Raw genomic sequence first — 27,465 nt, forward strand, 5'->3', positions numbered from 1 at the left:
AAAATATCAAAATAACTCAGAATCAAATTCAAGGATATCCCTTTTGAATCCCTTTGTTTTCCTCTCCAATCATAAGCAAAACCATCCATCTCTTAAGTTAAATAAGTCTCAGCATTGCTAAGAAAACCACAGTCCTCTGTTGTATGTCCCACTTATAATTTCTGGATACCCATGAACATCTTCTGCTGGTTGAAGTAAATTCATGGGCTGCCATGTCTACATGTCATCCCAGTCTCTCTTTATGGGCTTTTTCCAATGGGGCACTGTGATGTTTTTGCACAAATGATCACTGTCATTCCCCAAAAACTTTTTCTGAAGCTAATTGCAAGTATCTAACATGAAACATAGTTTGGCTTAAGACACAGTAAAATCAAACATCTGTTTAATATCTCTTTTTTTTTTTTTCAATGTATAGCTTGTATTTTTCAAATGTAGACACCTAAAAACAACAAAGAGGCCAGCAATTTTAATTATAGCATTTCCCTGAAAATTTAAAAATGCTTTTTCTTGCTTAATTACTATTCTGTTATTATTACATTATTATATTATTATATTATTATTATTACATCATTATATTATTATATTATTACTGTTCTAATATTTTTCTTAAATGTATTTTAGTTCATGCAAGCCTTTCTAAGATATTAAGAAGGCTTTAGGGGATTTCTTAGTTCTCATTCATCCCAGACCTCACTGTTAGCAGACTGGGGAGGTTTTGTACAAGAGCTCAAATTCATGAAACATTAAGTCTGTAAGGCTTTAGTAAAAGCACTGAGTCCTTGCAGATGCTCTTGTCTTCATTTGCACCGCCTTGGATCATGATTGTACATAAGAAACACAGTTACGTGAGGTATTACCCACCTCAGACCATCTATACCCAACTACTGAGGTTAACTGAACGATATTATTTTTCAATTTTATCTTATTCTGAATCTCAAACTTCAGAGAACTTTTATTTTAAACAAAATAACATGTTTGCGGAGAAAGATTTAGCGCTGAGATAGAAGATTGTTTGATTGCAGAGTGGACTTGGTTTCCTTTCTCTGCTTTTCACCTTTTTTCTTTAACACTATTATAGAATAGAAAAGGTACTGCTTTTATGTATTTTTTTGTCAACATGTTGTGGTTGGTCAAAGCCTGTTATTTGGGTTCCTTTTCCATGGAATTTAGCCATTCCAATGACTCTTTGTAATTTACTTTGTTCAGGAGAGATTTTCAGTCATACAAGTAGCATTTCAGGCACGGAATACAGAAGACCAAAATAGCTGCTTTTCCAAACAGTGGGATGTTTATATAGAAAGCTTACCGAGAAGTAAAGTAATTATGGGAAGAATCCAAATATCCTACAGGGTTTCATCAGCCACATACAGCTTTAGTGATTAATGCTTTGTGCTGTTCAGAATACCTATTTTAAAAACAGAAACATGACAGAACCCACATGAAGACCAGAAACCTTTGTCCTGCAATTTTCCGGGACTCAAAAATTCACAGCTAAAATAAAATTTTAAGCAGAAAACTCTCTGTACCTTTGGAAGAACATATTGTTTCAGTGCCTTTGTTGTCTATTTCAGTCTGTTGCTATGAGGCTTCCACTCTGCACAAACTGCTATTCAGTTGTATAATGGTAGTGCCTCAGTAGCCCAGAAAGAGTAAGGTACAGGCATTGAACGTGCACTAAGCCTGCATATGTGTATGATGGCCGATAAACACAGCAAAATAAACTTATCAGCTAATTCTGTTTTCTTAACTCTGTTGTACTCTTAGGGAATATCCAGAATTAAATGTTTGTACAGGCAGCTTCTATTTTGATTTTGTTCCATCTCTAATAGCAGTAACATGATTCAACACAATACTGCAAAAGTATTGCAATATTTGCATTACTTTTTGTTTTTTTCTTTATATTCATTAATAAAATAATCTCACTATGAAATATCATCATTACTTACATCTCTGAATGTGAGATCCACACATCTCTGTTTTTTTGTGTTATGTATTCCCTTTGTCTTATTTAGCATTTGCAGATACCCATGTTCCAGACCAGGTGCTATGTAGGGTGCGTAAGGCCTGTGTCTTAGAGGATGCTGGAATTGTAATTGAGTTATGGATTACTGCTTTCCCAGGACTGAAATTTGCAGTATATATTGCATTTCTAGTCCTTGCCAGCTTAAGCAGAGCATATTATTTTTACAACCATTTAATCAATAAGGATTGAAGTGTGAAATGAAATGTCAGTGCCTGCAGGTAAGATGGCTTTCCATCCAGCTCCAGAATGTTTTTATGGCTACTGCAGATCACTTTTTTTTTTTTTTTTTTGTTTTGTTTTCCCAAAGTAGCTTTCTTCAAGGCACTAATTATTCAGACATAGGTTGGAAAATGGAAACCCACCCACAGTGATGACAGCTGGATGAATGTGCAGTACAAAGCAAAAAGCTTCACATGTTAACTGGAAAGAAATAAATTCTTCCTATACATGCCAGGTTTCTTTCAAGGAGATTTCACTGTTTTAGCAGAATAAATCCAGTTATTCTCTCTCCATATTGAAGAAATATATTGAAGACAAAGCCAGATTGGACAGGGTCTGGGGTAAACTGATATCATGGAAGGTGTCTTTGCCCATGGCAAGGGATTTGTTACCAGATGATCTATAAGGTCAGTTTCAACCCAAACCATTCCATCATCCTCTGAAATATAAAAGGAGAGGTCACCAAAGTGCCCTCACAGTATTTACTGTCTTCATGTCTTCACCAAGGCTATGGAAGGCAGGAAAAGACAGCCACAGTCAGAATTTGAACTGTCACTGAAAATGACAGTATGTCTCCAGACAGTACCTAAGAGAAAATCTCACCCCTGTGTCACCTCTGCCACCCATTGCGTGTCTTTATATATTTTTCTAAACTTGACATTGTCCTGTGGCTTATCTTCAGCTGTAAGATTTGACTGTGCTAATAATGTCAACTGAACTCTTCACACTTCTCTGACTACATGAGGAGGGAGTAATAGCAGTACAGCTTTTCTCCACTGCAAAAACATGTTAACTTTAACAGTGGGAAGCTGTGCAGAGCTTGCAAGTGCAGGAAAAAAAACAAGAACACAACATTTCATTTCTCCAATTTATCACCTCCAAATTTCCCCTTGGAAAAAAAAACAAGTGTATAAAAAAAATGGAAAGTCCATAATTCAGTGTTCTTCATAAGAGGTCAAACCAAAGGTTAAAGAATTTAATCATTTGATTTAAAAACCTGTTGATTGACTGTAATGATGGGCATCTCCTGAATAGTTGGTTTTGAAAACAGTGTTTCTATACTTTCATTAGGCGTGAGTAAACGTATCTACATTTTCATTATGATCCTTTTTGTCCTTCTGTTGGTGGACAAAGCTTATAATCAAGACTTGGAAGGAGGGGTGTTTGTTCGTTTATTATTGTTCTTGTAAACAGAAAAGAAAGTGCCTAGAAAAGTGGGAACAGCATATACTGCCCTGTGCAGGCCTGTTCCAGTCCTGCTGCACAGTAGCCTTAGAAAGCTTTTCTTTCTTCTGCACAATAGGAGTAGATGGAAGGTTGCCATTATGATCTCTCACAACACTGAGAATGGAGCAGTATCACAGTAACATATATGAGACGATAATTTCTGTTACGGTGTCATAACCTGATATTATAGTTTTACAGGATACAATTTATTATACCTAGTCTACTATATAGTAATTTTACAGTTGGAAAATTCACAAAAGACAGAGGAGTTCAGTCCCATGATTTTCCACACATAAAATTTAATGACCATGGAAGTCCAAACTTCTTTTTTTTAAAGACTGGGTACATCCAACACTGAGTGCATACTGCCATATTTACATCACCTGTAGGAAAACATTTGCTGAGTTTAGCATTTTCTGAGAAGGTCAGTGGACTTTATAACAGTGTCTGAACACATCTCAGAAAATACTGACAATAAGTCAAGAAGAGCTGGAAATACCTGACTGGGAGAAGTGAGCTATGAGGAAAAAGAACAAAAAACAAAGAACCTCTGCAGTTTGAGTTCAGAGATTGGTATTGGAAAAAAATATTCATGCGTGGATCTGAAACAAATGAGGAAAGAGTACAGTGCACATTATAACGAAAATTTGGTTGTAATCCCAAATCTATTGAAGTCAGTGGAAGAACTTATATTGGCTTTAAAGAATATTAAATTGTGGCATGATTCCTGAGCTGCCTTTGGGTTACAGATTCACAGGAATTATGCCAAGATTTCAAACATCTGCTGAAATCGTTGCTTAAATAGAAAAGTCAAGGGTGGCACTTTAAGCCATTTTCCACTTAATATAAAATCATTCTGTAGAGTGAAACCTTTTCTTTTAAATAAGGTGTCAAAAATGGCTTTTGATATCTATCGAAGAAATCTGCCTAGAAAAATACATCAGATTTCAAACTGGCACAAGTCAGCATTGTGTAAGCTTCAACTTAGAAGGTTTTAGAGTTTTTCGTCAGAATGTCTACTTACCTAATCTCATTTACATGTTAAAAATCATCATATATACTCCGTTTAAATTATTCTGACAGTCTTTTTTTACGAATGCATAAAGCACATTTAACCTAGTTTTGAAAACATATTGCATGGATTTCTTTGACTGCAAATGGCTTTTTTTTCTGGGAAGGCAGATTGTGTTGTGATGTACCTTATCTGTGTTCTGCTCTGGAGCGCACTTAGTTTTATGATGTTAACATTAAGTGCTCCATGGAGTCAGTTCTTGAGGGCAGTCTGCCCTTAGAATGAAGGAGACTTACAAAAGGGTCAGAAGTCAAATATTAAACTGCATGCAGTTAGATGAAAACCAGCATTATGAGAAAAATGGGTGGCATACATAGGAATTCTGAAAAGTGAAGTAGTTTGAAACAAAGTTTTGCATCATTCAGCTAAAGAATTTTCCTGGGTTTATCAGCTGGAATTATCTCGGACAGCACAAACATAAATGACTGTCAGATCTCTGTTTCATAAATATTGTTTTTCTTCATCGTGCTGACTTCTGTTTTCCAGTTCTCTCGTTATGGTCCTCCACCTTCCCTGATTTTTCCTCTGTATCTTTACAATACTTTAATCTTGCTTGTTAAGAAACAGCATTAAAAAAAAAAAAAAAAAAAAAAAAAGCTATCATCATCTTTCTTCTAATTGTTGAAGTTTTAGCCTTTTTGAAATGTCTTCTAATGCCTCAAATAAATAAAATGCTATAGCCAGCAGTAGCTTATTACAACGTCTCCCTCAGCTTCCCATCCCCTTAAGTCTCTGTGGCTCTATAGAGCCAGATTTGCCCGCCAAACTGTTTCCTCTGAGAAGAAACAATTACTAGGCAGGCTTCGTAGTGATTAGAAGATGAACTTTTATTTATTTCATTAGCTAACGTGCACTTCAACAGTTGCTTAGTCTTTGCTGAATTACAGGTTGCTGTTAACACTCTGAGCTTGTTTAACTCTGAGATATGCTTGGTCTGGTCCAATTAGTCTGGAAATCCTAATCTTCCCAAGCTTTTCTTAAGATAAGATGCATATGTCGGGAAAGGACTGAGTTTAACAGGAAAACTTGAGCTAGTCCTTTTTGGTAAGAGCAGGATTATGCAGCAGGCTGTCTGCCACTGGTGTAACTCCATGATTCTACCCCCAGAAGCAGAAGGTTAACATTAGGAAAACCATCCTCTGCTTGCTCAAGCAGTCACTCTGGGAGAGTGGCTTATAGCTAATTGATTTCACAAGATGCTGTCGCAGAAAGAAAATCAGCTGCATATGTTAAAGGAGGGCACATATTGTAAGCACTGAGTAATGTGTGAAGTTTTCTGGATAACTAATCATGAAAAATTGAGCATCCTTTAGCATTGCAATATCACTGGCTTGCAAATGGTATTAACAAAGTCATAAGATAAATTTTTGCAAAATCATACGTTTCTTTAATTGCTCATATTTTGGCTTTGTTTCTCAACTGGACTCTGTTTCATACAGAATAACTCATTGGCCTCAAAGTAATGTTTTTAAGTTACAGAATGTTTCCAGTGTTCTTGTGAAACAGCCCTCCCGATCTCTGAAAATGCAGCTCCTGTGGGACATCTCATGTATCAGTGCTATGAACGTAACAAGCCAGGGCTGCTTCAGTCTGACGTAAAGTGAGGAAACAGAGTTTACATGTAATTTCATAGCAAAGTACATGAGATACATAGCATAGAGGACATCTGTTGTTTCTGACCCTGTCAGTGATTTATTTCCCTGAGATCTAATAAAGGAGAGATAATGAATTTACAACTGCAGCCATCAAATATATTTTTTTAAATTCATAGAATCACAGAATCACCAAGATTCGAAAGGACCTCCCAAGGTCATCCAGTCCAATCACTCACCTATCATGAATATTTCCCCTCATCCCTCAATATAACATCTAAATGTTTCTTGAACACCTTCAGGGGCAGTGACTCCACCAGAATCTCCCCTGGTGCAACTTGAGGCCATTCCCTCTGGTCCTATCACTCATAAATTCATAAATTTTCAATTTAAAAAACAAATATTTTCATATATTTTTTTTTAGAAATGGAACAGAAGAGGCCTGCTGTAGGCATACAAAAATGTGTTTGAGATAAGTTAAACTTCAGTACTAAATTTTTTTTTCTCAGGTTCAGCTTTAAAAGTGGGAACTATTTAACTAAGGAATGATGAGATAAGCTCCCTTGTTGGTTCTTTTGAGTATTCCTCGGATGGTTAAGCTTACTACAAGACTCTAAGATTAAAGTAAGTAGACATCTTCTGGGAATTTCCTCTCTAGCAAGAAGGTCGGCTATTGCTTCCATTACAGAGAAATGCCATATTTGAAAGTATTCTTAAGGTCAAAGGGCTACAAGTGATATTAGAAAGCAGTGGCTGTACAATACGAAGTGCTCAGTCTCTCAGCACTTTAAATAGACTGGAAAAAATGAGAGAGGGGAGACATGCTCCTCCTGAAAGGTGCCCAGGAGGGAGAAATTTTCCACTAATGTATTGAGCCATGGTGAAATTAAGGAAACAGAGTCTGCAGGAAACATGGATTATTTCAGCATCATGATAAAAATAAAACAACGTTTTCACATTTCTAAAAAGTGCTACTCAATTGATTATATGTAAAAATGAGTGGGGCTAGTTTACAGACTGAAAGAATATTCACTATCTGGCAAGGTTTAGTTTTGCTTTTGCCTCACCTCCCCATTTTGGATGTGACATACCCCTTAAATTTGAGTTCAGATGCCAATTCCCCTTCTCCTAATGGACTGCTGGGCATAGAGGATGCACATCTAATAATGATGAGTAGCTTTCCATGCATAGCCTTTCATGCATGGATATAGTATTGCTGACGAATGTAATAGTATATACATTTCTGCTGTAGTGCTAAAATATCAGCACATTCTCTGCAGTATGTGAGTCATAGTAGCTCCAAGGCAGTATAGCAGATGGTGCTCTGAGAGAAACAGTGTGCCATATCTGATATGCTTGGAAATAAATGAGAAACATCTTCCCTATAAAGAAAACAGAACCACAATATTTTCCTGCTCTTTCTGTGTGACAACATGTTGACTGAATGGAGCAAAAAGATAATTGTAAGACATTGCATAGTACCTGCATCAGTCAGAGCCCCTTCAAGGTACTGCTGCTCCTCCGCAGTCTCAGCTTACCCTACCACATCTTCACCAGCATTACTCCTTGCAATCCTATTCACACAGACAATGTTCACCAAATATGACTTCTCATGCACTTCCAAATATACTTCAAATACTGCAAAAATATGCTGTGTTGCTGTATGTGAGTAACATGAGAAGTGTGTATTAGACCCAAAGTTTAATAAAAACATGTTTTATCCACAAAAATATGCTTTGCTGCCTTTTGAGGCATCAATACAAAAAGCTGTTAAAATTCAGTTTGTGTGCCAAATATTTAGACCAACAAAGTAGTGCAAAGGAAAAATAAGTATCTTGACAACTGTTTTAAAAAGAAATGCAGCCAATAAATTTAAGTAGCTAAGCATTCGTTTTCCTCTACTTGATTGCCTAAAACAACTTATTTTAAAAATAAAAGAAGTAAGTCTCAAAGTAAAGATGTAGTGGGACAGTAGCAGCTTTCTGAAGAGGGTATTACAGTAGATACATCCACTGTACAGTAGATACATCCTGATGCAGGATCTAGCATAGCAAGCATCTCAGAGGAGTATGTTGAGTCTGGAATACCATAGGAAGTTTAGGTTTTTATGAGACTAAGATACACAGAGCATAATCTTATTCTGGCAGTTGTTTCTTTCTCGTTTTGGTCTCTGTAAGAAGTTTTCCAAATCTTTTAGTTGTTTTAGTGTTCTTCTCAGCCTAATTCATTTGTGGCCATGAATACTCTAAGGTTATAAAGTTTCCAAAATATGAAAAAAGAGCTCATTGACATACTTTAGAATCATTCTAAGATGGGTTAGATTGACAGAGTGATGAGACAAACAATAATTCTGAATCACATTTTTTAAGAAAAACCAAGACTCTGCAAAGCATTTTAATAGATAGGTAATCTGTTGAAGAATAACCTGATAATCATTAAAGAGAGGAAACAGGTAAACCAGGAAAGTCGAGTAAGAAAGAAAAGTGTTTCTTCAGTTGTGTCTTATAGTCCTTGGCAATTCCTGCAGTAAATTTTAATACTTTTGCTGGGGGAGCCTTTCAAATAACTATTTGTTTGAGCTGCTCAGAGGCCAGGATGCGTCTTCTGTGTCAGTGTGCTGTCCTCACTTTAATCGTTGCATCCTTTTTTGAGCTACATAGCCCTATTCCATCCAGCTTTCTTTAAGCCTGCAGCTTTTTCTATTGACCTCCGGATTCAATAACATTCATGATCCCAAGCCCCCTTCTTTAAGATGTTTTCTCCATCATGGATTAGAAATTGTAGCAGATATTGGACATCCATAATCTGTACAGAAATCATCAAATTGTAGTTTTCTGGACTCTCTCTTTGTCTCAGGCATCAATGTTGTAGTGAATCCTCAAAATATTTAATTCTAGTTTCATCTTGGCTTGTTTACAATCTGTTCCCACTGCACTTTTCTCAGAATGATGGATTCCCCATCACCCCAGTACTCCAAGTCATTAAACTCATGATTCATTTAATCTGGCATTGAGTACCCAGAACTAATTAGGTTCAAACCCATTGCTTTAACTGTATTTGTGTCATTTTCTTCAGCCTGAATTTCTGTCTCCTAGCACAGCTCAGTAACCCTGGAATGCAACAAACAATTTCCTGGCTGCTTTGGAGCAAACAAAAAGTTTATAAATTTTCAAAATCTACGATTATGTCTATTTCAGGATTTCTAGAAGATGGAGAACCTCTCTAAAGCTTTCAGGACAGTATGTCTGAGTGCACCACAACATAAAATCTATAGCAAGTAATCCATTGCTCAGGATTTTCAGGTAAATCCTGAGGTAAAGGATTTACCCTCTGCTCTTTTTGCAGCGCTGAACAGAAATTAGTAGAGCATAACTGTTGTGCAAAGTGTCTTTGTGTTACATATTATCATTGTATGCATGAGCAGACAATGAAGTAGTCAACATTTCTGCTTGATACCTGTATTGTCATAAACGATTAACTTCTTTATAACTTTCAGAACAGCAATACTATGTGGTAATGCCAAAACAGGAACGGTTTACAACAGAATATTTTTGTAAAAGCTGAGACACAGGTTTCTGATTTCGGTGCACTCAACAATGCAGAGAAAATAGATGTTGAAGCAGGTCAGCATACGCAGAACAGATGAGTAAGAAGGGAAAAGACCTGACAGAAATTGATTGTGAATTTTTATGTAAAACGGTAGAAGATTCATGTGTAAGTAAAAAAGTTAAAGCTGACTCTGAAACTGATGTTGTTATGTTCTCGTTACTGTATGGACTAGAAAGGTTACTGATGGAATGTTAAGTAACAGAGCAGGCAGAGATTGTCATTTGCAAGCTGGGCAATGAGAGTTTCCTGAAGAAAGGAATGAGATTAGGTTCATGCTTACTTGTTCTACAATCACCCCATCATCCTAAAGTCCTTATGTCTTTAGTATAAATATTAAAATATTTATGTATCATATTTTGCACAAAAAAAAAGCGAAAATCAGGCTGTGATGCCTAGAAATATCATATTTACCAGTTTATAAACTGCTGAACTTAAGCTCAAATACATTGAAATTGTTTATTGCTTAGGCTCAAATACATTGAAATTGTTTATTGAGGCTTACAGAAAGTTAATTGTAGCGCTGGTACCAAATCCCAGCAGTTACATGATTACAGTAATATATAGAGGTCTCTAACAAAATGAGCGTCCCAGTGTTTCAGGTATGTTGTTAGAAATAGCAAGGTGATAGGACATGAGCTATGGAGTCAGAAAAACAAGTCTTTCTAAAGACACACAGAGTAGGCCTCTTTCTGTTAAAAAGAATTCCACAGATGTCGTATCTCACTCCTCTGTACCTTGTTATACACTTTGTTCAGATGCCTCTAGCTAAATTTCAGTTGACTTTCTATTGGCTTAGCTCTTTGGAAATCTCACTTATAAAGACTTTTCTTTTGTATTTTAGTATCTGCCACAGCAGATCATCAGAGCCATAAACATCAGATTTGTTGTGCATAATGTCAGATCTGTTTGTAAATACTTCATGCAGATGGCTGAACATATTACCATGTAAAATTATTCCTTTGACTGCTACACTTTTTAGTAAGGTAAATAAGTTTATGTGGAATAATGTTTCCTGGAAGTGTAACTGGCCCTTACTGGTCAAGAATGGCAATTTCCCAGATCCTTTGCAATGGGTTTGGAAATCTGTACCCACTGGATGGAGGACACTGGTAAGGCTCAGCATACTGCTTGAAAGGTGATGCAAGGACAAGGCTAATGTCCTTTGCCAGCATCCAGCAGCTGTAAGCAAATACCAGGGAGAGTAAACAGCATTTTCAATAAAAACAGTCTGATTTTAGAGCCTCCATTTACATCTGTCTCACTTCTCAATTAATTCAGAAACCTCAAACCTTGTCTCTCTGTTCACTTCGTGCTTTTGCAAATGTACAAATTAGCAGCTGACATGATTTTGGCATAAGTCACTTGACACATAAACGTTGAGTCCATTTGTCTGGCAGAAAACATGTATTATGATTAATTTTGTAAAATAGTAAATAATTTTTATGCCTAGTATTAGTCATCTGAGAAAAAAAAAGTACTCCATGCAGCATTTATCTGCATAGACAGGCTTTGTTTCTTAAGCTAGAGGTCTGTACTTCTTGGACGTTTTTATCAATGACTACACAAGTTAAATTGATATAACATTGGCTTAGATAATACGTCTTGTATATCTCAATTTCCAATAAATAAGTGATGCCAGCAATTCTTTTAATCTTTCATAAAAGACTTTAGAAAGCACTGCAAAGATATTAATTAGAAATGTAAATCCTTAATGGACTGAAAAAACAACTATTATTCTGCATTTAAAACACTTTTATATTTGTATTCTGAAAATCCTCACACTTAAGACATATTTTGCTATAGCCCAAGGAGCAAAAGTTTTAGATTTCCTTGTCTGTCAACAAGGTGAAAAAATAAGGTTATTTTTTTCTGTGTGTACTTAATGCCAAAGAAATGCTGTCCACTCATTTTCCTATAAAAATCTCAGCTCCTGTGTCTTTTGCAGAGCCATCTGCTCCTGCTAATATCCCATTGAAAATGAAGAATGTATTCAGCTGCTTCTTCTATACGGTAAGTACAGATTTTGACACACATGCTTTGCTGCATTTATGAGTCTTTCTTAATTTAAATTCTAGATAAATAAAGACAGACTGGAAATTAAAGTAATCATGTTTCAGCAGACAAAGACCTCAAGAAAATTAATCAATGAAGTGAGAGTTGCCAATATATAAGCTCAGAGAATTTGCAAATTTGATTGAAAACACATCTTAAAAGGATCATTAGCAAAACATATGGAAAAAAATAGGAAGAAAGAAAAAAACAAACCAGAAGTATATACTGTAAGGATTGTATAAAATTCATGCCCCAATCTGAAATAAAACGTGCATATATTTTCCAGTAAATATTATAAAGTGTAATATAGGGACAAAACTATGATTGGCTAATGAGCTAAGACTGCAGGAATGAAAATTACCACATTCAAGTCCCATCCAAAGTTGAAATATATGCACTCACACAAGGAATATCCATCCAGAATACTGAAGCAAGTGGCACAATATCAAACCTGGTATGCTGCTTAGCAGAGGAAAAACAAAAGTAGAATTTCCATGTACCTTTCTTTGATAAAGGCTCTGTAACTGCCCTGCCACATCCCCTACTTTTTGCAGTGACATCATTTACATGACTGAGGGGCAGGTTTGGTTTCAGTCTGTATTCTGCAGCAATCTCTGCACACATCCGAGCCAGGTGGCTAACCTACCTGTACATCTGTGTACATCTGCTCCTGCATCTTATCATTGCTTTCTTCCACTCTAGACTTGCAGATATGTAGTATATACTGCACCATTATAATCAGAAGAAAAAAAGCAAAAAAATGGGACAACGAGGCTATGCAAGATACATGAAATTATTTTTTAAACCCATAAAGCATAAGGCTTATTTCCTCCTATGTAGAAAATTATCTCAGTTCATGCATTTCTATGGAAATGCAGTACTCAACTTCCTGGTAAATTCTTATTACATTTCTGCCAACCTCTTAAAATGTTTTCCTTCACCCTTATTGATTATGAGAAAAACTCAAGCCAAATCTTGAGGCAAAGGAAGCAGGCATATAACAAAGCTACAAGTGGCTAGCAATTAATTTATAACATTGTGAGACTGATATACATTGAGCTTTTTCCTAGAAGGGTAAAAGTGGGGAATCGAACTACAGTATAGGAAACTCTGAGCCTGCCTAGTCTTTTCTGCCTGTCCTGGCTTCAGCTGGAGCTGTTTTTCTTCATAACATTAGGTATGATGCTATGTTTTGGCTTTAGGAGAAAAACAGAGTTGATAACATAGCAGTGTTTCAGTTGTTGCTGAATGGGGCTGTACAAAGCCCTCTCATCTTCTAATACTGTCCTGCCAGCAAGGGATGCAGACAGGGCACCAGGAGTTGGAGGGATAGAACCAGGACAGCTGATCTATACTGACCAAAGGGGTATTCCATACTGTAACACACTGTGTGGGGAAACTGTAAAACTGAGGGGTGTTGGCCTCTGCTCAGGGACTGGCTGGGCATTGGTTGGCAGGTGATGAGCAATTGCTTTGTACATCACGTGTTCTACCCTCTTTTTCCCATCCATCCCACAATGGATGGTGGGGGAAAATGTGAGGAAAGGGCTGTGTAGTGTTCAGTTGCTTGCCAGGTTAAACCACAATGCTGCTGCCCCACCTGCCACTGAATTAATTTTTCTTTCCTGGACTACAAGCCAGTCTCTCTTTCCCAAGAGACTTCTTTTGTGAACTGTAGCTTCATTTCCAAACTAAAGACACAACAAAAAGCTGTTGAATCAAGAACAAGCTGTCTGAGTTGATAGCCATCAACTATAGTTTACAAGTGATGGATCTTCCACGAGCCCTGTATCACATCTCTCCTGGAGTTCACTGACCACACAGTTCTACATATTTTTCTTTTGGTCACATAAATGATCATACTTTCACTGAAAACAACCCATTTTTTCAAAGCCTTGTCCTTGCTGGAATCACTACCCACATTAAGGACCTACTCTGATCTCATACATGCAAAAATATGATACTTAAATACTCCTGAGAGAGCGGTGGCACACGTGGCTTCTGCTCATTCCACTATCAAAACACTTTGCCACAACTGCAGAAACAGAAGAGATGGAAAAATAATTCAAAATAAAAATAAAAATCATTGATGTTAATTTTGGAATAATCTTCATGTTCTTTACCCTTGAAATAGTAGCATCACTTTTAGTAGTTACTTCTTCCTCCTTTTTTGTTTAGCAGATGTTCACAGTGAGATACAGCAAAATAAAAGCAGATCTGGCTCTCTGCTTCCAGACCTTATTTCTGCCTGCTTCTTCATACGGTTTTATTTTTAAACTCTCTCCAAGGAAGGTGTAGCTTACTTTAGGGCTTACTTCAAGGAAGTTCCCTACAAGTTCCCACATGTGTCTGCTTAACCCCGAACAGCTCATCTCTGTAAATCAGCAGCAGGCCCAGCAGCGACTGATAACTGTATGGAGCTGATGGGCTTTGCCTTTTTGTAGTGCAGTCAGTTCACTAATGAGGAGCTGGCAAGAGGCACAATGCACCCTGGACCTCATTAAAAAGGCTTATTTTGGCTTGCTGAAACATTACCTCAGGAGTTGAGCACTGGCACATTGCTGCAGAGAGGGAGGCCCTGCTTCCCTGACAGAGGTGGTTCCTTCTTACGTTACTCATAAGTCAGCTGTCCTCCCTGTCATTCTTTCTTCAGATGTGACACTGACGCTTGGATGAAAGCGGGTTCAACTCAGAGACCTGCCAATGGCCACTGTCTGGAGCATGGGGAGACACCTGCAGTGCCTTTAAAGCTCACTCATCAAATTGCACAGACATGCTCTTGACATAAGGGGCACAACATGAGGGGTGGGCACTCATACAGCCTGCCCTGTGCCGTGCTGCCCTCCTGGGAGCCCCACTGCATGCAGAGGGAGGAAAAGCCCTGAAACGCTTACCCTGCTCTAACCAAACCTCACTATTCTGTTCTCTCAGGTATGGCAGCTGTTTAAAAGTGAATGGCAGTAATTAGTACTTCCTAACCTGCTCTCATATTCCTCAGCTGTCATGTCCAGGTTTGCTATTTTCAGCTCAGACACGCTGGCAAAAGGGACGCTTATGGAGGAGAGCTCAGTCAGTGCCAAGTCCAAAATCTCTGAGGCTGCTGATTGTTTTGCTTGGAGGCTCATCTCCAACCTGGCCTAGCAGAAGAATGAAAACATGACAAATCTGATTAGTCTTTATTCAGCCCTCAAGTATGCGACTACTCCTGCTGTAAAAATGGAAACCCGAGGCTCTGGTTGTGCAAAAATTACTTTAGAAAGGAAACAGCGACTTGAGCTGTGACAGCAGCACTTCCAGTCAGGTGGAAGAGCCAAGCCACGGGCAGCCAGTGCCTGTGCCTGAGCTTGGTGTGTGGTGCCTGCTGACTGCGGCGCTGGTGGCCCATGCAGGAGGCTCACATGAACCTGATGGGAGCTGGGCTGCTCTGGAATGCCCCTGCAGGAATTTAGCCTCCTGCTATGCTGAGCAGTCTCTGGGATAGGCACGCAAGTGTCAGCAGAAGTGGAGCTCTCCAGACAGGTTTTCATTTCTAAGACACTGGATGCAGAAGCATTTGGAAAATGGTGGAAAAAAAAAACAGGATCTTATCTGCAGATTTTCATTAGCAAAGATCAAAAGCTGGTTTAAGTTAGCCTAATTACTTACTTATATAGCATTATATATTTCCAGGTCCATGTAAGAAGCACAGTTTCAGCTGCTTTGCTTGAGCTACTGCGTTTGGTGTTTGGAGACCACCAACATCCTTTAGTTAATATGATGGGAATTTGCTGGGCATGTGGCTGCTAGGCTATCAACTCAGAGGTGGGATTTATATGAAGAGATATATGAGAAATGCTTTTCTGAATTAGCAGTGGTTTTATTATTAGACAGGAATATCCTGGCCATGGATCTTCGACAAGATTGGAGCTGTGGTTTTGTTCTATGTTTGCACAGAAATATGATGCACGTCATCATATAATGGCAGCAGCAGCCAGCTTTTTGAGACGTCCACCAGAGGGCGCACGCCTGGAGCGCACCTTCACAACAGACTGCTAGCTGTCCCTGCCCTTTGAGGCTTTTGTGTCTCCTGCTGTCAGTACTCTGCCGTAGTCCTGGCCCCAGCTGTGCTGCAGCCTCCACCTTGGCCTTTATTCACGATGGAGGTGCAGCAGATTTGATACATCCTGTAAATTTACTGCCATGAAACTGCAGTCTTATCAAGTTTTCTTTTCCTTTATTTCACACTTTCTTTAAAAAAAAAAAAAAATATGGTTTTAAAATCTCTTGATTTTCAACATCAAGTCATTTTTTATATGTTATATTGTTGCTTGTTCTTTCTATGCACCGCTCACATCTCAGACAAGCCGTAAGTCATACTACTTGATTTCACCTCTCCTTATGAATACAGTGGTGACATTTCTTTAAAATGCAGTCTCAGTCCAAAAACATTTGACTGAGGAGGATTTAAAACCAAACAACCAAACAAAAAACAAAAGCAGAGATATTACCTCTGTTGCCTAATATCTCTGCTTAGCCTGAGATAACTTTGATCCCAACTCTTTCAGTTATTTACTGGACAGAAGCTGAGATGAACTTGCTTCTACTGCTTTTGATGTTTATTTGATGAGAGACTACTTTCTTGACATAACTACATGGAGCTTTAAGAAACACTTCAAATTATCATTAGAAAGCTGCTTTTTGTTTTTTTTTCTAATTTAAAGAACAAGAAGGAATCCGTATTTCATGTTTGTCATTGTCATAAAATAAAAGCAAAATTAGATAAGTTCCATAAATTGAACTCCCTGCACATGGCATCTTCCAAATAAACTGTAAGAAGCCAATGTTTCCTGATTCTTTCTAGTATTGAAGAAAAAAAACGAAATGAGTTATGCAGGTTTCCATCCATTCTGCCTAATAACTGATACTGAAAAAAAAAGATAAAAAAAAAAGAAAAAAAAAAAAAGCTAAGCACAAATACTGAAGGAAAGGAAAAAGGAAAGAAGGAAAGGAAGAAAAAAAAAATTTGTTTCTTCCCTGAAAGAGATGGAATGACTCTATCACATTCCTTTTTCCACTGTCAGTCAGCAAGATTTGTTCTATAAGAAAAGTGACACTATGCTGTTGTCTAAATACACATTCAGTAAAAGGATTTCTTGCAGGCAAAGTTTAAAATTGCACATTAAATTTGATTAAGAGATTTATTTTTCCAACATTCAGACTCAAGACTGGAACACAGTGAGTTGTAGGAGCGCTGCAGGAGAACAGATGGAATGTTCATTTCAGAAGAAAGTTGCCATCGTGGAGTGAAAGACATCCTGTGGTACAGGGATTCTGTCTCAGTATCAGTATAGCCTAGGAAGTCTCCTTAAGAAGGCCTTACAGCCTCTCCAGGGCCAACAGATTCAAGGCTGAATCAGCAACATGATAGTCCTGCTTGGGCCTCAGGTGCAGATATTTAATATTAAATGTGGATTTGATGAGTGTTGTCAAGCCCCTAGAACCAGGAAAGCCAAATCTCTTCAAGAAAAGCCTCTGATGAGCACCAGGATAGGGAAGGTTGGAGGAAAATGAATTGCCACAAGAAGACGTGAGGGAGCTCCAAGCACTTCCTAACACAGAGAGGAAATCTTACACAGCCATTAGATGCCAGCAGATCCGACCAGTCCAAGGTGCTCTTTCAGTCATCTCTCCATGAAACAGGGACATTGAACGTGGGAAAAAGTTAGTGTCTAAAGCATGTGATGTTTCTTTTTAAAAAACGTTTCTTACCTAGTACTGTTTATACACCAGAAAACTTTTTATCCTGACATACAAGGTTTTACTGCCAGAAGAGTGGATATTCAACGTAAGTATTTTTTCATTAATTGTTATGAGATAAAGGATAACATGCTTTTTCAGTAGATAGCTCATTTTTTTCCGCCTGAGTATTACTTTAGATTAGTGGCAGCCTAATTGCTACTATTTATCAGAAAGCTAATTTGATCAATCAAGAGAAGACAGATCTATGGCCCTCCACTGCATGATATTGAAAACGCTGGTTTGAACAGGTTATAAATCCATGTTATGTGATCAAGCTGAAGGTTCAAGGAACAGCCACGCTGAAAAATAAGCAGTTATGTTCAGGCTCTAGCCTTGAGATCATTTCTAAGCTCATCCCTCTAGAGTCTGACTTATGAGCTGCTTACAACCCTAAGAAATTTGATAAAGCAGTCATACAGATCTCTGAATTTTCTAATGTTAAGAGATAAATTTGTAGGTTTACAGAGAAAATTTTTTTAAAATTCAGAGAAAGTTATTTTTTTGGGTTCTTGGAGAAGTAAAAATCTGAACTTCCCTGTAATTAGACATCCTAGGAGAGCTTTTAACCCATTTGCTTCCTTCTGTTAAAAACTTTTCAAGACCCCTGGCATTCTCTGTATCTTACTCTAAGAAAATAATTATATGTGGCCTGTGTTAAAGATGACATGTTCTGGCAATATACTTTACTTTCTCATTAACATTTTCTGGAATATCCTTTTGTCTCCAAGACTGCAGTATATGCACATCTGCTCAGCTTCGCAAAAGCTGTAGGAAGGAAGCATCCATGTTTGGACAGAGTTGTTAGTAGCTGACTTGCCTGTCACACAGCTCAAGTAGCTGGTTCTCTGCATGCAGTGCTAACTTCCATGTCGAAGTGTTAATTAATAGTAATGCAAAGGTCACCTGTCTACAACTGGAATTCCTCCCCTGTGGAGAAAAGCAGAGAGAATCAGTGATGCAAAAGAGCATACTAAAACCACCATAAAAACAAGAAGCTTGTCTATTCCCTGAGTTTCTCTTACAAAAAATAGGATGATTGCATGCTGGAGTACAATTTCTCACAGATTATATGCACAGACAGATCCTGCTAAAGAATGAGAATCTTGATTTAGGTAATACAAATTCACTGATTTGTATTTCCTACAAAGTTTGTAAATGGGTGACAGAGTGGAAAAAGGAATGTGATAGAGTCATTCCATCTCTTTCAGGGAAGAAACCACAAAACAATGTACAACTCTTGCATTCACAGCCTCGCTGAGAAAAATACTTGCAGGAGAGCAGGGCGTGGAAGGTGGTAACTGTGGAGAATATGAAACTTGAGTTTTTGCTTTGGCTATGGGGTCAGTTTCAGTTGCAGTAATTTGTCTTTGGACCTGTATCCTCATATGGCTATGCTTCATCTCAGTCAGAAATTAAATCCAGGAGGATGCTAAGAGGTTAGTTCAGAATGTAATAAAAATTATGCAAGAAAGGTAGCTTTCCTTGGCCTTTTCTCCTGTGCAAGAGGGACAGTAAATCAGGTAGAAAAACAATCAGAATGCTGAATTTGTTGAAATATATGGCAGAGAAAGAGAAAACCCTTTGCGCAAGACATTTTCCTGCATGGTGAGTCAGGGAATTTATGTGCCATTAAGTGCTCAACAAAGACTGTCTCAGAGTGAAAACATAACTCCTTCAAGCAGTTGTGAACAAAGAGTCAGGATCAGCCTACACAATTAAGGTTTGCTTTCAGCATTCAGTGTGCTAGACCAATGTGCTTTTATACAATGAAGAAGGAATGTTAACTACAAAGAAAGTTTATAAAGAGTGAATTAACATTTCATTAAGACAGGTCCAAATTTGAAAGCTAGATTTTCTGACACGAGAGCATTGTATTACCATGGGAATATGTGTCTGCTGCTCCTTATGGTTGTATGATTGAGATAAACATGTCCAGAAAATCGTTGATGCTCTCCAGTCCTGTCTTATACTGCCAGAAAATATTTAGAATTACTTACATATACTTGTGATTCATTCTACCAGACAAAACTGTGTGCTACATAAAGACAGATGTGAAAGAGCTGTGTGTTCTGTCACTTTTCTGGTAGATTGTATCATACTGAGACCAGCTGGAGTCAGAGAGATGGTTCATGCAACTGTTTATATTTATCTAGAAGTTCTCAACATGTTCATTGAAACAATACTTCTTTTTTTACTCAAGAAAAAGATATGCAGAGAAATAGAAATTATTGGAGCTCTTCTGTGGAGCTCTTCTTTGCAGTCAATGCTTGTTGCCTTCGTTTCAGTTGCATGTGGAGATGGGTGGAGTGTAGCAATCACCAGACAGAAAATAAAACAAAGCACTTGAAGCTGGCAGGCGGACCAATACAACACAGTAAAAGTTGGCAACAAAGCCTTTGAATCATTCCAGAAATAAAATAGTAGGGATTTACGCTTTGCACAAATATTACTCTGCAATAAAATTATATGAATCTTCATCAAGAAGCAAATCTAAAACAGGATTTTTTTTTTTTTTTTTTTAAAGAGGGCTTCAAAATTAAATACCTCTGTTGTCCAGTAACTGTGGAGTTTATAAGAGAAGACCGTCTGTTCCAGAGACCAACAACACAACCTGTGCAGCTAGGCAGCAGGATAGCAGTAGGAAATGACTTCATAGGGGCCTATCACATCTGGTTTTAAAGCTAGTAGACTTTTACATTTCTTTTGGGTTTTTTGTACTGCAATCTCTGTATGTCCCACAAAACCTTTTTGTCTGGCAGGATTTATGAATTAGATGGCTGCTTTGAATTTATTTGTTTTTTAATCTATCTATGAACAGGAATATACATGATTACATAAATACACCCACAGTATAGCTGGGTGTTCTTGCAGCTTCTATCACTTCTGTGAACAGCAGTTAGGATTATATCAGGGATGGAGAAAATTTCTATCTTCATAAAAGATTAATATAAAAACTAATTACATACACTCTCTTGATTACTTATCAGAAACCAGAACCAAACCAGAGCAGTTGTCCATTATCTGAACTACATAGCTATTTTTAATATGTATAATTGTTATCTGGATGTAATTTTTGGCAATTTGTAAACATTTTCTTAAATTCTGAATATTGAATTCATTGAAGCTTTAATGAGTGCATTACTGACCCATTTATTTTTGTCAAAAACTGAGAAAATGTATAATAAATAGCATTACATTGATCTGAAATTTATTTACTAGTTGTCACCATGGTAAGAATATCTGATGCAATACATCTAAGTGAACATATCCTAAAGTGCTTTAGAGAACTGCTATCATATATTTCTGTGGATGGTGGAATATGCAGTTTCTGTGCTTTTCTTTAACAGCAACTTTATGCAGGTCCAATACAAATATTATGGATATTGTACCAGGAAAACTACAATACGTAAGTGAGCCTCACTGACATTTCCTTTTAAATTCCTCTTCATAATGTCTATGTAAATGATTCCCTGGAAGGATACCCCTGTGCATCACGCTTTCTTTTCAGGGCACAAAAGGAAAACTGTGACCTGAGAACTCTGAGAAACAAATGGGAAAGAATGAAAAGTCTGATCTTGTGACTCCATTTGGATTCTTCATCCAGCACTGTGGAGAAATTACATAGAAAGAGATGAAGTTCCTGCTATTGCTGTAGGAGGAATAACAATATAACGGAGAAGAACAAAGAATAATCTTAAGGTTATGCCACAGGGAATCAGGTGTGGTTCTCCTGCACTAGAGGTGAGCAAGGTGAGTGAGTTTATCTAAAATAAATAAATAAGAACTGGAAATATTTGAATGACCTCACTATTGGAAATACTGCATGTATTAGTCCTACATTATTGTTGCATGCAGAATTCTCCCCTTACGCGCTTCTGATGAACTGCCACTTGTGTTTTTTCTGGCAGTATGAAGGAGTAAACATTGGTCATCATGCTTAGAGCTGTACTGGGGCCTAATTGAAAAGAGGAAATTTGCACTAGTAAAGAAACCCACAGTCTTCCCTCCCACACCCTGTTGCTCATGTCAGCAACTCTTTGGCAGGCATAAGTGTGACAGCTAGCCCAAAGCCACCCCTCAATCCTTAGGACAGGAAGTTACTGTGCCTTCTGCTGAAAGCTGGCTTTTATACAAAGGGCCAGGGTTGCAGCCCTTTTCCTAAGAAGTCTGATTTCTTGTGTATAAGCTTATGCCTTCCCTCTTAGTCTCATAAGAAGTAAGGCCAGAAGAGACTTGCTTAATCATATGCTATTTTGTTCTCAAATCTTAGCAAGCTATGTCCTGTGACAGCAAGACTTGATTCAGAGGCAATCTGTCTAAGCAGTTACTAGGCTTGTTCAGAGTAGATATTGAATTAGTTTGGAAAACTTGAAGGTTCAGTCTTATGGGATAGGGTGTATTCTAGGGGTCTTACGCTCCTCCCAGAGCTGACTAAGCCTCATCACTGATGGATTTGAAGGAGGTGTGCCTTCACATATTCTGCCTTTCCATTGTTAAAATTCTGATCACTGCTATTGATGACAGGAATGCAACGTAATGTGTGCACAAATGAACCAGGCCTGCTGAATTAGGAGCACATTAATGATGTATCAACCAGGAGAGCTTGTACATCTCCTGAGGAAAAATTTTAAGTTGTTTGTCATCCTCATCTGTTTACAAATGGCACGTGCTATCAGTGTATTGACTGCAGTTGTTACAACGTATGGATCGGCTAGAAGTGAAAACGTACTCTATACATGAACTCCTCTCAGAACCGAGGATGGACAGAAAAGATTGATGTACATTTGCAATCTGTGAACCATTTTCAATCAACTTAATTTAGGTGGTCCCTGGATATTGTAGATGAATATTTGAAGCTACCCTATTAAGGTTAGGGTAATTAAATTAATTTTGAGCCTCAGCTCCTGGATTTTCATAACAAACTACTGATATTCAAGAAAGTAAAATGGAGCATTTATTTTTAATTTTGATCCCAGATCTGATACTTGCAGGACAGCACCTAAGTTGGGAAGTCTTCTGATTCAAGCCTACCATCTTCTGCCTCCTCCCAACTTTTGCATATCTCAGCAAATTATCCCAGCTGTGAACCATTCAAGGAGTGAGTTTCTTATTTCCACTTGTCTGTAATCAGGGCTTTAAAAAATGCTGATGCAAAAGCAAAGTTCATCCAGAAGGAATATAAAAAGGGTGAAACAGCAGGACAATGTAAATTCAAGACCTCCGTATTATCTGCTAAGTTAGAAGGAATTAAATGTTTATATGGCAAGTTCTCGGGCACTCAGGATATGCAGGTACTCTTGCAGCCAAGAGACATAAGCCAAGCACTTAATTCTCCACATATGCCCTGCATCCAGTTTTCCTGGGTACTGAAGTTTTCCAGCGGCCCCTGCAATGCACGGATGAGCTCCATGTTCCAGCCCCTTCTCTCCCTCGGTACAGTTGGGAACATGCTGCAGAGGACATCCCTGAGTTCTGACAGCCATACTCAGCTCTTGCATCTTAGATGCCTGTCCCAACTTCTGTGAGGCACAGAGAGACAGGATGTTTTGGCACTTGTAGAATGCAACCCTCCAAAACAGAGAAATGATGAGATTTTAAGCCTTGCCTGTCTGCCTAGCACTCAAGTAAGACACAAGCAGTAACAGCTGGGTCAGCTATGAGAAAATTCTTTCACATGATTAATACAGAGAGGCAGTTGTGACTTTTTAAAATCCCGGAGTCTTTTTTGTTCTGTATTTTTCCATACTGAAAACCAGGCAGCTCCTCAGGAAGAAAGGAGTAATGTTTCTATTTGAGAAAGTAAGTGCTTTAGAGAATGATGCGGTTTACTAGACATCATGCACAAACCACAGCGTCTTCTGTCTGAGGATTTGCAAAGTAAGCGCTGGATTTCTCCTCACCACCCAAGGTACTTTGAAATGGCCACATGGCAGGATCTAAAGGAAAATGCTGAATACTATGGGATATTTTCCGGTGATGGTCAAATGTTGCGCTGCAGAGATTTCAGTAACAGAGAAATAGATTATCAAGAGATGGTAGCCAGGTAATGTTATGATAAGTAGGCTCTTGATTTAGGCCAAAATCAAAACAACCTGAACTGAATGGTGCAGTCTGAAAGATGAGGCAGATGTCTTCGCACCTGATCCCTTGAAGACCTAGATCTCTTTGTTTTGCAATTGAAAGTCCCTCTGATGAAGCACAGAGCAGAAAAACAAACGTGGAAGCCAGACATCAGTCTCAGCAAAGTAATAATACGTAATTATCAAAGTTCACAGAGTAATCAGGGTGAAACTACCCAAAAAGCACCTTTACTTGCATCCTCACCAGCTTCACTAGTAGTCAGCAAGTGAGATTTGATCTTACAGCTCTTAATAGATTTCTGTATATTAGCATTGAAAGAAAGGATTTCACAGGAATCATAGCCTGAAGTCTGCTAGTGTCTATCTATGTTTTCCTCAAGGGATCAATTACAGAAAAGTAATTTTTAACAAGTAGGAACAAAAGATGTGAGAGTGATTTGAAATATTAGCAAGTTAATTAATGTTTTAATACATTTTTTAAGATCTAAAAATAACCTTGGGTATTTATATACATAGATGTAGTTCTAGCTGACAACATTATAGATACAACGTCAGAAAATCATGGTTCAGAAAAGGAAAATCTGAACAACGCTCAAGAGTTGTTGAAATCCTGTTCATTTTTTTTCTTTTTCCAAAGCCAATGTTATCCTGACTTTTCTATTTTGTTCTGTTTTTCCTGAATTTGTCCTTAGATAGTCTCAACTGTAATGAAATGAGTCAGAAAATCCAATGTTCGTTTTGTTTTTTTTTTTTTTAAATAACAGTTTTTTTTTTCACAACTGTATCAAGAACAGAGGTCTAATTTCCCTCTGCCTCTATAATACTAAAGCCTTCATTGAAATGAAAAAAATTGTTGATAAAATCACCACGAGCAACCCATCAAAATCCATATGAAAGTTTGTATGGGAACTGTTAGGTCACAGCCTGCACTTGTGATTGAGCACCTGGGGAAGAGGCGTGACGAGCCCTGGGAGCACAGGTGCAGGCAATTCATCTGCACAACAGGACAGATGCACCCTGGGTAAACCTCTCCCTCATTTAAGGGCCAGCAGCGAGGAGGGCAGTATCTATTTGTGGAGATCTTTGTCTCTGGGAAGTTTTCAATGGAAATTCATTTGGAATAAGGTAAGTATTCTTTTCTTGTTACTGGTCTATGACTATTGCTTTTCAAGTGAGATAGTTAAACTGGATAGAAACAGTTTAATTCATTTCCTTCTCTGCCTTAAAGTCAGATAAAGCAAATAGTTTCTAAAAGTATTGCTCAAAGAAATGACTTAATTTTATTTAATAAATGAAAACATGAGCTACAAGGTATAATCTAGATCAAAAAAATAATGGATGGTGAAAATAGCAAAAGATTAAAAACAACTCCTTGATATATGATCAAGGGATGTACATTGTATCACATTTTAAGAAATGAGGATCCTCGCACTTACTTAGCTAGAGCTAAATGTATTCAAAATAAGCTTGAATCAGAACAATGTAGTGAGAAGGGGGTAATTGTAGTTCAGCAGCAGAAGTAGTACAAGAATACAATGTGTAAAAGAAGTTAGTAACTTTAAAAAGTAGCTTTATATCCTTAACGTATATAACGGATGAATGAAAAAGAAATTTAGTTCTCAGGATGACTACCATAGAGTGTGGTTTTTTGTTTTGTTTTTTTTTTTTTAAAAAAAAAAAAAAACACCCACAAAGATTAAGAACATCGAAAGCAAAAGAAAAGCTAGAAAGATGAAGTATTTTTGGTGAGAGGGGGCAAAAAAGAACACACTAAAATGTTGTTGATTCAATACAAATTGCACTTCATATTGAATGACTAAAATGTAAGCATCACAGATATCAGGTATTATTAATGCACTGAAAACTGGTTATTTTAACAAAGCAAGCAATGGAAAACTAAGAAAAGAGGAAGAATGCTGTAAGAAATTCTACTTCAGCTTCAATGAGGAATTCAGAAGAAATCAAAGGACAAGGAAAAAATGAAGAATTACTAAGAGTAAGTGGATGTGCCCCATTGCTTGCAGACTAGGCACACGCTTGTGTAGATGCGCCCCTTTGCAAGGTGCAACCTCCTGTGGACATGCCTTTGTGTAGATGCACCCTGTTGCTGTTGAGGCTCTCCTGTAGACCTTAATATGTTTCTGCCAGTTATTGCAGTTAACAGCTTTACTTCTCACTGCTCAGTACTATTGTGAATTAGGCTTTATTACTGCATCCAAGTAACTGTTATTGTAACTTTAAGCTGTATTATAGTTTATTCATATATTTATTGTTTTATTTTATTATAATTCCCCTAATGAACACATAAAACTGTTATTAATCTATCCAAAATCTTGTTTATTCGGGCCTTTTAGAGCATTTTCTGGAAAATGTTTCAGTGATGAGATTGATAAAATACCTTGCTTTAACCATTATAGCTTTATGTAAAAGACCCAAACCAGCCCTGCCCAAGGAAATCTAGATTCAAACGTACTACCAAGAAAAACACCACTATATTCTCTATTTCCTTCTATTGCTTGATGGAACAGATCTTAAAAGTATGAAGAATCACTAACACACACAGCAAATACTGGAAAATATTATACAAACTGTGTTGTTGAACCTGTATTTTGCTCCTGGAGGTGGCCCTTTCAAAACACAGCTGAGTGTCTCTGCCAGCACTTGGTGCCAAGGCTGAAACTGCTTACTTTGTGCATGTACTTGAGTTAAAAGTTTCCAGTACTGCTGATATCTAGGAGGATTTCTTTTCAGGAAGAAATGCAAGAGAAATCCTTATTGTGGTATTCCATCTGAAAGAAGAGTTTTCAAACAACCAAAAAAACAGACACAAATTTCTAGAGTTGGAAATCTCTTTTTACAGAGTTCCTAAGGGCCAAGGGTCTACATGAGTTCAAACTAACAGCATCCTGCTATTATCAGTTTTAAATGATGCTGAATTTGTGGATTACTGGTATTAATAATGTTTAGCCAAAAAGGAAACTACAGCTTATAGTCTTATGGCTCACTTATGTGGTGCCAAACTCCTCATTGAATATTTGATCTTGCAGTCAAGAACTGATTTCTGGTCACCACTCTCAGTGGTCAGAGGATTACACAGATGCAAATGCCAGTCCCAAGGCTCTGCTTCCCTAACAAGGCAAATATATTTCATATAATAAGGTAAGGAAAATGCATAAGGTTTCCATGAGAGGAAATCAGCATGTGCTCTTCCTAGTCACTGCTTCTAGCTGTATTGACTCCTCGTCCACAATGCTTTCAAAATGTCTTGAATCTTTTGATAAGCACTTTCTTCAGAAAAGACATTTCTGCTAAAAAGATGAATAAAAGCAACATAGAAGGGTTTGTTTGCTTGTTTTAACTATCTGTGGATCTCTATTGGAGGCTTTATTTTCTGTTGCTACAAAAAAGCAGCGTTCAGATCTTGGAAGGATTATAAATTAATTTTAAAAAAAAAATGGTGAAGAAAGAGCACAGGTTTTCATGACAAAATCTGGCATGCTGAGTCTTCATACTTCGAAGCACAAAGAGAAGATGACGTTTTCGTGTGCCCTCTCTTGTTCCCCTTCATATTCTCTCCCCTCCCTTCACCCCTCCCCCCCCATTCCCTGTTTGCCCTCCCCTATGGTTTTTGAGCCTCTAGGGATCACCAGAAGGAAAGAAATGCCATCAAAACTTCCCAGTGTTGCTGTCAGATCATGTGTGACACATGGTAATGGTCTACATGGAACTGATGGAGCATAGTATGAATCTGCAGTGCAAAACTGGGTTGCCTCCAGTAGCACCCCTGTGCACTGGCCCATGAAAGAGCATGGA

The 27,465-nt window shown here is 37.8% G+C and overlaps 1 long non-coding RNA gene across 1 annotated transcript in view; it reads left to right on the forward strand.

Annotated features, from left to right (window-relative positions):
• Positions 1-26,746, forward strand: part of LOC128082195 (uncharacterized) — a 472,145-nt gene extending 445,399 nt beyond the window's left edge. Inside the window, exons 20-25 of the long non-coding RNA XR_008207583.1 lie at positions 11,688-11,752; positions 20,920-20,978; positions 21,081-21,322; positions 22,549-23,480; positions 24,696-24,777; positions 25,535-26,746. This is a non-coding gene — a long non-coding RNA (uncharacterized LOC128082195). The remainder of the gene's footprint in view (positions 1-11,687; positions 11,753-20,919; positions 20,979-21,080; positions 21,323-22,548; positions 23,481-24,695; positions 24,778-25,534) is intronic.
• The last annotated feature ends 719 nt before the right edge of the window (positions 26,747-27,465 follow it).

The sequence above is a fragment of the Tympanuchus pallidicinctus genome, unplaced genomic scaffold, assembly GCF_026119805.1.
Source record: "Tympanuchus pallidicinctus isolate F22 unplaced genomic scaffold, pur_lepc_1.0 scaffold22, whole genome shotgun sequence".
Taxonomy (NCBI): domain Eukaryota; kingdom Metazoa; phylum Chordata; class Aves; order Galliformes; family Phasianidae; genus Tympanuchus; species Tympanuchus pallidicinctus.